This window comes from Camellia sinensis, chromosome 8 (genome assembly GCF_055761805.1).
Source record: "Camellia sinensis isolate YWXY chromosome 8, ASM5576180v1, whole genome shotgun sequence".
NCBI classification, from domain to species: domain Eukaryota; kingdom Viridiplantae; phylum Streptophyta; class Magnoliopsida; order Ericales; family Theaceae; genus Camellia; species Camellia sinensis.
Window position 1 is genome coordinate 191,256,654 of NC_138968.1, and position 14,314 is coordinate 191,270,967.

The window sequence follows — 14,314 nt, forward strand, 5'->3', positions numbered from 1 at the left end:
CACATGGATTACATAATATGCCAAAAGTACTCTTTCACTTGAGCTAACATATGTTAAAAAATGCCATATGTTAAAAAATGGGTAATACTAGAATGAAGATGCGAAAAGTACTCTTTGCCCTAGTTTATGTAGCAAATGGGTTGATTCACCCCAAGCATTGCCCTAATTTTTCATTTGAAACACATTTCAATAACAATGCCCTAATTGAGGGCATTTCGTAAAACAAATATTCTGTGTGTTTTGACACACACACACACACACACACACACATATATATATATATATATATGTAGATATATATATATGTATATATGCATATATATATATATATATATATGTATGTATGTGTGTGTGTGTAAACAGAGACAGATAGAAACTGAGGCAAATCGAGAGGGAGATACAGAGAGAGGGAGAGACAGATGCGAAATTCAAACATACCTGGGAGGGAGTTCGGGGGATGATCCAGTTCGGGGGAGTTCGGGCGATGGAGACTATTCCTGTACAGAAAAGGGCAGAGGCGTGAGTGTACATATGATTTGGGAAAATAATCCAGTATATATGGAATCAATGTTGTGAATATATGATTCGTGTGTGTGTGTAAACAGAGAGAGAGAGAGAAAGAGGGAAACCGAAAGGCCGTGTGAGATGTTTAAGAAATGGAGAGGGAGATACAGAGAGAGAGAGGGAGATACCTGTACAGCAACTCTTGCGATGGAGACAGAGCAGTGATAGAGGCAGGAGTGCGAGAGGGAGGGAACTGGGATCCTTTTGCAATGCAAATAGAAGAAGTAATATTCCCTCCACAATTTCGTGGGACGTTTGGCGACGAAAATGAAATTAGTCGCCGAAACTAATTAATTCTAAAGCAACCTTTTGGCGACCAAAATTTTGGTCGCGAAAGGTATAAAAGTGAAATTTTTTTTTTTTTTTCTTTTCATTCGATAAAACAAATCGAAAAATTATAACTTTGTTCTAAAATTTCAAAAAAAATTCGGTAAAGATAAAAAATAACAACAACAAATAGTAAATAAAAATAGTAAAATCGAACCGTAACATAACAAATATATTAAAATTATATTTAAATAAAAATATAAGTAATAAAATTTTAAATTATAAATATTAAATTATCTAAAATATTTGTCCTAATATTTTTTTCAAAATACAAAATTTAAAATTTTTTTCAAATACATAATTTAAAAATTTTCCCTATAATTCAATATTGTAAATATTTTTTTAAAAGACTAATACTATACAAATAGAAAAATTTATTGTGAATTTCTTATTTTAAAATAAATTAATATAAAAAACAAATTTATTTATAATAATCATATTATCGCATTATTGTCAAAATTTATTTATTAATTTTAAATTTTTTTTTGGGTGGTATGAATTAGAATAGAGATGAGATTGAGAAGTTTTTTTTCTTCCACAGGACTAATAAAAAAATAAAAGAAATCAAACACAAACTCAAACACAGGGAAGCCTTCAAATTGGTCCCAGATTTGAAACGGTCAACTGTGATCAAGATTTTGTCTGCTTTTGTCTTTCCAACTCTGTAATTCACTTCTTTCCAATACATATATAGGTCGATTGATATATATACATATATACATATATATATATATATATGTATATATACACATTTCCAGAGACACATGATTTTCATGTTTCTTCTTTTTTCTCTTCTCCAGGATCCCCAAATTCCTCATATATATACACACACATTTGCAGAGATATATTAATAGTGAAACTCACAACTGTTATGTTGCTGATAAAATCCACCCTTGTTCTGAGAGGCTTTATGAAATGCTGCATGAACTCTTTCTACTGATGAAGGGAGACACTAATTTTACAGATTTTGAATATTTTATGTAATCAGTACACTGCATTGTGCCTAAGTTATGTGGTGGTGCAACGGACGGAGTGAATTCAAATATAAGAATATTTGAGATTAAAGAAAATTGACTTATTATCTTCTTTAATTCAAGCTGTCATCATCAAAATTAAGGTCAATTAACTGTCATAATATTATCATCAGGATTGCCTCTAGTCTATAAAAGTGGATCAGGCATGCAGTGTTGCTATAGACTAAATTTGTTTTGGTAGTCAAAACTGGTCGCCAAAAATGTGTTTTCTTGTAGTGTTGTTATATAACTATTTTCCCAACTTTGAAAATATTTGTAGAAATGGTGTGGTGCAACCACAGTAGTAGTAGTTGTGGTGGTGGTGATGTGATGATAGTTATGAGGTGGTTTGATGATGTGATGCGGTGATGGTGATAGGATAGTGGTGACATAGACGGTGGTAGCATTGGGAATGATAGTGAATCTTCATCTACTAAGGCCTCTTTTGTGAAGACTAAAAAAATCAAAAATTCAGTTTTTAATCTATTTTCGGTCGCATCATTCTCTTTATTTTTAATCTACTAAGGCCTCACGGTAGTAGTAGTTGTGGTGGTGGTGGTGATGTGATGATAAAAGTCAGATAAAGAAGAGAGATAGAGAGAGAGAGACAGAGATAGAGTGATGAGCGAGAGAGAGAGATAGACAGTTTGGGCTGCTAAAAGTGTATTTTCTTATAGTGGATTGATAAATCGAGAAGGAGCTCGATAAATTAAATTCATCAGACTGACCTGTAACTATGCCTTTAAATTTTTGCAATGTAAAACTATCGACAAACAGCCAATAACAAGTTGCCCATTTTAGCATACCTTTCGCGTGAGGGCCCAATTATTAAAAGATGTGTTCAACCATCAAATGAAAGCTGTCTACTTCTTCCATCTAAAAATAATAATCTATTTTCAGAATTTAATTTCTTTTTATAATACAATTATTACATTTTAAAAATATTAATTTTTCAAAATTACCTTTTGATAGTGTATTTTTTTAGACATATCAATTGTCATAATTGTACTTTTTGTATTATTAATGGACTAGCGTATGCCCGTGCCTCAAGGCACGGTATAAATAATGTTAGGACTATAATATAATTATAATCGCAACACTATTTAAATTTAAGATTAAAATACAATTATAAAAATATATTTAATAGACTATACTCTACAATTCCAAACAAATCAAATATTAAAAAAATTAAATATCAAATAATGCACACCTTTCAATAATTTTTTTGTTGGTAAACCATAACAGTAATAATTTTTCTATATTAAATTATTTGTCATTTTGTTTTAGTCTGTTGCAATTTGTTTCAACAATTTAAAAAAATTTAAAAAAAGAAGAGTAAACAATTAGATATGCTATTGGAGTAAACAATTAGATTTCTATATTAAATGATTGACCCGCTTTATAAACTTACACCTCTGCAGTTTCCTATCCAACTCGGATTGACAATTAGATATGCTATTGGAGTAAACAATGCTCCCAAGTATATTAGCAGAATCAAAATAGAGGTCAGCATGATCAATCCAAATGAACTGCCATCGTTCTGATAGGACGCTAGTTCTCACAGCCTCTTTCAATGGCAGCATAGAAATGATTTTGGAAAGAATCCCATCTGGTAGTTGAATTTGGACACACATAAGTTTAAAAAATAAGCATACATCTGTAATTTTACTGAAGCATACATCTGTAAAAAAATCAATATCAGTACAGATTTGGGTTTTGAATTTGGACACACAAAAATTACAGATGCTTGCTTAACACATATATTACTTAAGCCAAATTCAAATACCCAAATCTTTTTATAACATATGTTTGTCATTATAAAAATTCAAAATTCCCAAAGCATGTTTTACTTCTTAAAAATGGATTCTGCACTCCATTTTTACTTCTTTAAGCATGTTTTTTATAAACAAATGTTTTTTACTTCTTATAAACAGATGTTTTTTACTTCTTATAAAATGGAGTATTTTTGTTCGAAAAAATCTGCTCATTATAGAGATATTACATTCCGTAATATTACTTCTTATGGATTGATGCTCATTATAAAGATGATTTGGGATTAGTAATATTTTATAAAGATTCAAAAACAGATTCAAATATTACTTATCACCACCTTTATCTGCATAAGCAATCAACAATGAGAACAAAGAACAAAGAGAACAATGGCAATACCAGAAAACCCAGAAAACCCAGCAGCACAAACCCATGAAATGGACAGCTCAAGAAAACCCAACTGTCGATTCAGTAAAAAAATGGAACAACCTCTCAGACCCATTCAAACAAACACTTAATGGGTGTGAAGCCCTGGACTGAAAAAGAAGATTAGAATCAAAATGATAAAAAGAAAATCTGAAAGCAAGAAGAGATAGCAAGAATTAATCAGAACTAACCCATGAAATGGACAGCTCAAGAAAACCCAACTGTCGATTCAGTTAAAAAATGGAACAACCTCTCAAACCCATTCAAACAAACACTTATTGGGTGTGAAGCCCTGGACTGAAAAAGAGGGTTACAATAAGAGAAAGAGAAGCAAAATGATAATCAGGAAATCTGAAAGCAAGAACAGATAGCAAGAATTAATCAGAAGTGATAATTGAAGATCGCAAGAACAATTGAAAAGTGATAATCAAACAACAGAGCAATTGAAGCAATGGGTACGGAGAGAAAATAATAATTAAAAAATTTGAAAAATCAAACAACAGAGTGATAGAGACCACATTTATTTATGATCGCAAGAACAATTGAAAAGTGATCTTACCTGGAGAGCAGAAGAAGAAGAACAGGCCTGGAGAGCAGAGAGATAAAAGAGGGAATGGGGTGGGTGAGAACAAAGAGGGGAATAGATAAAGATTAATAGAGTTATCTTAAAGATAGAAGGAGATGAGACGTGGGTGAGCAGGTACTTTAGTGTTTGGGCGGGAAGGGGATTGATATAAACTTAAGGGGGTTATTTGAGCCGTCCATGTGAATATACAAATGAATCATGACCCTTAAAATGTCCTAGTAGGACAAATGTCTCTAGGATAAATTCAAAATCTGTTCTACTTTATTATATAGATTTAAAAAAAGGACAAAATAAGAAATTCATATTATTTTAATAATTAATTTTTTAAAAAAATTTATATTTTGAGATAATAAAAAAAAAGATATTAATATTTTTGGATGGTGGGTGTACAACCTCTTAATAAAAATAAAAAAAAATAATTAATTTTCTTATTTTCATTCGGCTACCAAACAATTTAGTAGCCGAAAGTAGAGGTACAGCGACTAAAATAAATTTTGTCGCGGAAAGTTGACATTTGGCGACCAAAAGTTTGGTCGGGAAAGATTAAAAATCAATTTTTTTATTTTCATTCGGCTACCAAACAATTTAGTAGCCGAAAGTAGAGGTACAGCGACTAAAATAAATTTTGTCGCGGAAAGTTGACATTTGGCGACCAAAAGTTTGGTCGGGAAAGATTAAAAATCAATTTTTTTATTTTCATTTGGCTACCAAACAATTTAGTAGCTAAAGGTACCTCTACAGCTACTAAATTTTTGTTTAGTCGCCAATTGTCATATGTTTAGCTACTAAAATTTGTTTTAGTCACCAATTGTAATATCTTTAGCTACTAAATTTTTTTTAGTAGCCAATAATCAACATTCCCCTACTAAAAAAAATTAGTAGCTAAAAATCTGACTTTTGCCGACTAATATTATTTTTGGTAGCCAATTCCGTGACTTTTGGCGACTAAATTAGTTTTGGTAGCTAAAAGTGGTCGGCAAAAATGCTTTTTCTTGTAGTGCCAATAAGGCGAAGATTTGTTCTTTTGATTGGCTTGATTACATTAATGCCTTTGTTCCTTTTGCTCCCGTGCCATCTCTCATGATAAAGGCATCCGCACCCTCTTCTGCATCTTCTGAGATAGAAACATCTGCTCCCCCCCCCTTTGTCTTCTGAAGCAGAGCCATCTACTCTCTTCCCATCTTCCGAAGCAGGACCATCTTCTCATTCTCCTTCTCCCATTCTTTCCTGGACAGAGAAATTAAGACTTGCCCTTCCAATGGACAAAGTTTTCCCACCTTACCAACCTCCGTCACCCCCTTCTCCAGCCGAGCGAAAACAAGCTCAGCTTTTGCTCGTGGCTTTCTCCCACCTGCCCTTTAATGTTCTTGAGGATGACATTCCTCTTAAGAACTTTCAATGGGCTTGTGATGTACTGACTAGGGGTTATGTCCTCAACCCTCTTGCCCAAGCAGAGCTTCATTTGTTTTTGAACCAACTCCCAGTACTCCTCTATTGGCATCGGAATTCAAAGATCACCATCCAATCTCTGGATCAACTTTTATCTCTCCGAATTCATGCCCAGTATGAAGCAGAGAATTTTATCGAAGAGTTCGATGACTTCAGAAATAAAGATTCTGCGTACTGGGATGATTTGGTTATAGATGAATTGGAACAAAAATTGAGGGAAGAGGCTTTCGAAGCAAAGGCTAAAGAACTCTATTATGAAGTGAGAGTTCATCAGCTTATGCAACCAACTTTAGAGGAGATAGAAGAAATAATAAAGAAAGAACATAAATTTATTGACCATTACTGGATAAAATTTCATGACCTTGTTATTTATTCTATTCCTTATTTTTATGAGCTTGAATTTGTACCCAGATAGGGTTACTTAATGTAATCATCTTGGCTCTAATATAAACAAAGTCTTTCTGTACTTAACACTGTTTGACTCTGTTTCCTTTTATTTCTAAAAGCTAACTCATAACTTCGAATTGAACAATCTCATCCTTCGAGTCAATTGTTTAATGAAGTACTAAAAGAACCAACATGTCTTATTCCAATTTGTGGAGTAAAATTGACAATTCTGGCCGATATCGTTTGGAATTAATGCTTTAAATTTTAACAATATTACCCCTCAAAGCCAATTACAACCAACATATGGTCATGGTTAATATAATCAATCAATTTCAAATTGGCCATTTTTCTTTCGAAGAGTAATATGTATAAAAAACCAACAATTGGTTTTGATGCTTTGAACAGTGTTTCTCATACTCAGAGAATACTAGGGTTTGCTTCGAAGGTCGTTACTTTGATTTATAATCTCTAAACAGGTCATTAAACCCTTTGAAATAGACCAATAATCAAGCAATTTAGCACCTTTACGCATATAAGGGGCTTCGAAGTCGGCTTATGGATTTCGAAGCCGTTGTTATTTGATTTTTTGGCGCCAACATCTTGTCTTCGAAGCCAAATATTTTATTTCGAAGCTGGCCCCAATCCCGAAATAAGCTCTTCCCTCCAAAACTATCAATATTGGAAGAGTTTCCTCGCATTCGTACTTTTAGTACTTAACGCCTCACGGGGTATAATTCCGGACACAAAGATTTTAAAACCCTCTCGTCTCGTGTTCCGAAATCTCTTGCCTTTTACAAACCCTTCTCTCTACTGGTTCCTCCTTGCTTCGGTCTTCATCTTCTGAAGAGTGTATCATCAATGGCTTCTTCTTCACAAAAAGTGCCAGCCCCAGAGCGCATAGGCTCATCTTTAGCTTTGAAGAGGCTTATTGACGCAGAATGTGAGAAGTACAAGGCTGGAGAGAAAAGCGCTATCGATGGGCGTATCTTCGTCCCACGTCATCATGAGCAGCAGGACTACGTGCTCGGACCAATTTTCAAGGAAGTCCTTACTGAGCTCCCAACCTTTTATCCACGTCTGGTGGACCAACGTCTCCTTTATGAAAGTGGCCTTGACTGGAAGAACTGGAGAAGCAGTCGTCCTCATCGATGCTGGCCCACGATAAGACCGGAATGGCAAGAATGGTATGATCAGATCATTCCTGCTAAGACACTGGACCTCCAAGAGCTCTGTCTCCTCGATGCTCTTCGACTATCTAGGGTAACTATCTCGGAGGACCCTTTCCTAGTTCCTACTGCTTTGTGCTTTTGGAACCCCGTCTTCAATTTCTTTCAATTTAGATGTGGGATGATGGCCCCCACTGTTCTTGATATTTGCCATCTATTAGGAGTATCTCCCATTGGTACCCACATCACACCAGATTTTCCTGACTTAGCAGTCCCTTTCTCCCTCCCCTCTCTTAATTCATCTTACAGTGATTTTGTTAGAGCCGAGAACAAAAGAATGGGTCCAATAACTGATAGGGAATTCTTTTCCTTTTTATTATATTGGCTTTGCAAATTTCTTTTCTGCACCTCCTCCCAAAGAATCATGCCTAAATTTGCTCCTCTTGCCAAAGCTTTGGTTTTGCGGAAAAGAGTAGCCTTAGCCCCATACATTCTGGGTCATGTATATAGAGTTTGTTCCCTCTTTTGTGAGAAACCCCTAGATGCTAATCAAGGGGGACCATTTTGGATCCTTCAGCTTTGGCTCTTTGCCTATTTTACTGAACTACAATCCAAATGCCTTAAATTTTCTGGGCTACACTCTCTCACTCATGGCATAAAACTAGCCAATGCTTCACTTTATCCGGCTACTTTTGCCTTTTATTTCTCCTTCTTTTATCAACTACCAGCTACTCTTCCGGAACACCGTTTCCGTCCCTTCGAGGCTAGCACAGGTCCAGCCTGGTTGAATCACTTTCTCAGTGACAGGCTTTGTGCCTTGCCTATTCATAAAGATATGTGGGCTTCCCTACTGATCCCTAGAGAACTGTTTATTGGGACCACCAACCCCAGAGCCTATAAATGCATAGCTGAGCCTTATTGTCCTGCTCAATTTGTTAGACAATTTGGCCTCACACAAGGAGTTCCAATACCTCTATGCAGCAACACCAACCTCACTCTGACCAAGAGAGATTTGAAGGTTCGAAAGTCAAGGCTAGAAGAGGCAACCTTCAAGTTTATGGATGATCTGGCCACTTTTGAGTACATCCCTTTCATTCCTCGAAGCACCTTTTTGAAGAGATATCAGAGTTGGTGGGTGAGTAATATGGAAGTTTATTTGGTTGAAGGTGATCAAAAACAAAAGAAGCAGAGACTGCTTGAGCTTGGGAAGAAAACAATTGAGGTGCAAGAAGAAGAAAAAGAAGATGCAAAAGATCAAAAGCATGAACTACCCTTGATGAGGAGAAAAAGGGCGATTGATTTGCCCCAAGAAGAGACAACCACTAGGGAAGTAGAGGAGGAGGTTATTTTTAAGGAATCCGAACCTCAGGCTGAAGGAGCTGAGAAAACAATTAAGGAGCAGACAATGCCAATTCAAAGAAAAAAGAGAAGAAAGATTACTGTCTCTTCTTCTGAGTTTGATGTCTCCCCTTCCAACTTTGATGAGGATTCTGATTCTGAAACAATTGCCCAAGCCATAGGAAAGAGAAGGAAAATGACTGCTTCAACTACTGCTTTGACTGAAGATCCCCTTCATGAGGCAGCCGCCAAGGCCGTGGAACAAGAACATTCCAAAGCCATAGTCGTCTTTGAAAGGGCTGAGAAAATACGGCAACAACAAATTTTAAGAGAGAGAGTTGCTGCTGCTGATGCATTGCAAAGGGAACTAGCCAGAAAACAACGGGCTGCTAGACACTATTTCCTCCGCAGTTCTCCCATCAGTACCAGTGCTTCTGAAACAAGTAATTTCTTTCATACCTCTGCTGTTTTTACTTTGTCAACTTGTGGTATTGAAGTTTTAACATTGTTCTGCATTTCTTCCTTTTGCAGCGACAACCACTGCACTCACCTTTCCAATAAGGCCTTCCTCAATTTCGGTTGAGGTTGATCAAATGCAGAATGTCAGGGTTGTTCGAATCGTACTTCCACTTTCAAAGCCTATATTTGACGTACCTTCCTTAAGTCCCAGTATTCCTGCATCTCATTTTCTTGGATTAAAGCCATACCTCCCTTTTTTGGCTCGTGACCTACCTCAGTCTACTTTTTCTTCGAGCCTTGATCTTTTTCCGTCCTTTACAGAAACTCCAACTGCTGCTCCATTCCCAGTGGCAGTTGATTCTTCCACAGAGGACACTGGTAGCTCTTCAATTCATGGCTCATCACCAATGCTCACTTCCAGCCCCTCTTCACTTGATTTGCTGGTGGCCAAGACCATAGAGGCTGCCAAAGATGCTCCATCCGTTTCTCCCATCCCTATGCAGTCCTTTGTGTCTTCCACCACAACACTCTCTATGCCCTTCATGTCAAGGGACGAGGTAGACATCTTTGAAGAAAGACTAGCTGGTCTTTTTGACATACCTTCTACCTCTCCCACCTCTACTGCTGAAGTTGAGCCATTAGCCTTGGCTGACTCCCTACTGGAAATCTTCAAGAGTTCTCCTTCCTCCAGCAACAAGCCTTTTGCACCTGCAGTAGATTTGGACACATGCTTGGAACTGTTGACTTCTTTTTCGAGGATCCCCTTCGAGGCTTTACAAAGGCCTATCATCAGGAATGGGTTCCTTCAATGCTGTAACATTGCTGAGCAGTCTGCCATGAGTGTCTCAAGTCATCTATCTCAGGCTGCAGCTACTATTGATTTTTATCTCAACATTTGCCATGCTGCTAAGGCTGCGGATGATAAGCTGGCTAAGGACCAGAGTTTTGTTTCTCAAGTGCATACTGAAGTATCAACTCTGAAAGAACAACACTCTTCTGCCTCCCACTTTCGAGTCCAACTCCTGGAGAAGAAAGCTCAGCTCGAAGAGGAGTTAGCCGCAGTAAACCAAGCCTTGGTTCGAACTGATAAGAAACTGCACATCACTAATCAAGGGCTGGCTGATCGAAAAGAAGACATGGCTGTAGCTATTCAATTATTTCCTTCCCTTAGCAATAGGAAAGCTATTGTACAAAAACAATTAAAGCATTGTAATGATTTTTGGGCCAATTTGTGGCACAATGTACTTGATTCTTTATGAAAGCACAATATTTTGAATATCATTTGAACAAGCTTGTGTTTTTGCATATGGTGTTCACTCTATCCCTTGTGTTTCCCAAATGGTTGGAAAATAAGGTTTTAAATATCTGCCATTAATCTTTTTGGGATGTACATAACCATTCAAATTTCTTAAATGGTATGCTCCAAAAGGCAGAACCCTATGAATTTGATATGGTCCTTCCCAGTTAGGTGACCATTTGCCAAACTTATGGCTTTTAATCCCAATTGGGAGTATTGTCTTCCATACCAAATCACCTTCATCAAAGCCAATGTGTTTGACTTTCTTATTATAATTCTTGGCTGCTTTCTTCTTTTGGAAAAGAATGCTATTTAATGCCAAAATTCTGGCTTCATCTATGCCTTCTAGTTCTAAGCACATACTTTGATGGTATTGTTCAGGATTCAATTGATCTTGACATCTTACTCTCAAAGATTTAACATTAATCTCTACTGGTAAGACTGCATCATGTCCATACACCAAAGCATAGGGAGTGACTCCTGTGCTTAACCTCGGTGAGGTTCTATATGCCCACAGAACATCCAATAATAGGTTATGCCAATCCTTAGGATTGTCATCCACAACCTTTTGTATTCCTTTTTTCAAGGACTTATTGGATGACTCAGCTTGACCATTAGCTTGTGCATAATAGGGTGTGGAATTAACAAGACTAATTCCAAATTCTGCCACAAAAGACTTCACCATCTTCCCATCAAACACAGTTCCATTATCAACTGTTATGGTTTGCGGGATGCCAAATCTATGGATCAAATCTTTAATAAAACCAATAACCTCTGTTTGGTCTACAGCCTTGTATGGCTTAGCTTCGACTCATTTAGTGAAGTAGTCAGTAGCCACTAGAATGAAACAATGATGTTTCGAAGAAGGTGGGTGTATTTTTCCCATCATATCCATGGCCCACCCTCTGAATGGCCAAGGCTTCACTACTGCATGTAGGTCAGCTATGGACACGTGCCTTATTATGCCATGCTTTTGACATGCCTGACACCCCTTTGCATATTTTATGCAGTCTTTAAGGATGGTTGGCCAATAATAGGAATGCCTTCGAAGCAACCACCTCATTTTTACACCAAGTTGGTGAGCACCACAGATACCTTCATGGACCTCAGCCATGGCTGTTAGCGCTTCTTTCGGGCCTAGACATTCTAACAATAAGCCATCTCCCCCCCTTTTGTAGAGAGCATTACCATATATCATATATTGCATAGACTGCAATTTGACTTTTCTACTGGCCTTCGAAGATGGACCAGCCAAGTACTGCATTATTGGATGCCTCCAATCTTGTTCTTGTAAGTCATTATGATTGACTTCCAAGATCACATTCCTTTTATTCAAAGGTTGTATTAATCTCTGATATGTTGTTTGGCTTATGTCCCTTTGTGTATTATCCCTTCTCTTGAAGTTCGAAGCTTTCTGAGCCACATCATTGGCTCTATTGTTCACGAATCTTGGAACATGGGTTACATTTGCTATTTGAAACTGAGAAAGAAAATGTAATGCAACAACATAATATGGCAAGATACTTATGCTTTGACACTTGAAAATTCCTTTCACTTGGTTAACCACCAATTGAGAATCTCCGAATATGTCAACTGCATGTACTTGTAATCCAATAAGAATCTCTAGTCCTACAATTAAGGCTTCATATTCAGCCTGGTTATTGGAACAGGTAGCTTCATCTACTCTAAAACCATGGGTAGTTTCTGTCCCTTGTGGAGACTTGATTACAATACCAATTCCAATTAAGCCATTGGCTTTCGACCCATCGAACCACATTTGCCATGGCTCAACACTGGCCATACCAAGTTCCATTACTTCTTGGCTCTCTGTTTGAGATGGATGGTCTGCCAGAAAATTGGCTAAAACTTGCCCTTTTACTGCCCTCTGAGGGACATATTCTAAATGAAATTCTGATAAGGCTAGTATCCACTTGCCAATTCTTCCCCTCAACATAGGTCTAGATAACATATATTTAACCAAATCTGTGGTTGCAATTACCAAGACAGTTGTAGGTAAAAGATAGTATCTCAAATTCATTGCAACAAAATACAAAGCAAGGCACAGCTTTTCAACAGCTGAGTATTTACATTCACAAGAATTTAAAAACCTACTAAGGTAATAAACAACTTGCTCCTTGCCTTCTTCATTGTCTTGGACCAAGAAAGCTCCCAATGAATCTTCTGCTGCAGCTATGTACAACTTCAAGGGGTTGTTACCCTTTGGTGGCATCAGCACTGGAGGGTTGGCCAAGTAGGCCTTGATACCTTCGAAAGCAATTTGATGCTCTGCTGTCCACATAAATTCCTCTTCATCTTTCAGCCTTAACAAGGAAGAAAATACTTTAGTTTTTCCTGCAGTGTTAGAAATGAACCTTCGAAGAAAGTTAACCTGCCCAAGGAACCTTTGTAATTCTTTCTTACTTGATGGGGGTTTGGCTTCAATGATTGCTTTGGCTTTATTCTGATCAATTTGTATTCCTTTCTTGTGAACAACATAGCCCAAGAAATTTCCAGATGATACACCAAAAGCACATTTAAGAGGATTGAGCTTCAACTTGAACTTCCTCATCCTTTCAAAGGCTGCTTCTAAGTGAAGCAGGTGTTCCTCCATGGACTGGGATTTCACTACAATGTCATCAATATAACATTCTAAATACCCTCCAATGAGGTCATGAAAAATGGTGTTCATAGCCCTCTGGTATGTAGCTCCAGCATTCTTCAGGCCAAATGGCATCTTAACCCATTCGAAGGTGCCAATATTTCCAGGACATCTGAATGCTGTCTTATGGACATCCTCCTCTGCAATGCAGATTTGATTATAACCAGAGTGTCCATCCATCATTGATAAAACTTGATGCCCTGCTGAACTATCTACTAGCAAATCTTCTATGGGCATAGGGTACTCATCTTTTGGAGTTGCTAGATTCAAATTTCTGAAATCGATGCATACCCTCATTTTACCGTTCTTCTTGACTATAGGCACAATATTAGATAGCCATTCAACATACCTGGCTGTCCTAATAAAACCTGCCTTGAGTAGTCTGAGGATCTCTTCCTTGACCTTCTGAATTACTTCTGGACTCATCCTTCTTGGTTTCTGCTTATATGGCTTGAAGTTAGGCTTCATAGGGAGCCTATGTTCCACTAATGACCTGTCCAATCCTGGTAGTTCATTATAAGACCATGCAAAGCAATCTTTGTATTTCTTCAGAACAACCAATAGCTGGTTTCTGTCCAGAGCATTCAAACAAGCACTTACATAAGTGGGCTGTTGTACAGAACCTTCCCCTAGATTTACTTCTTCTAAAAGGTCTTGTGCATGAGAACTCCCTCTGGTTTCTGCTACCTTTGAAGTGATCTTCAAGCTTGGTTCTGCCCCCAGGTTCTTCAATTCAATATCTCTGCCCTCCTCCTTATAGACAAAATCTGTCCACAAGGCTTCCTCTTCATGTATCTCCTGGACTTTTGTTTCAATGTCCAAGGCACAGTACTTACCAAAAGTCAAGACTCTAGCCTGTTGCTGCTGCTGTTT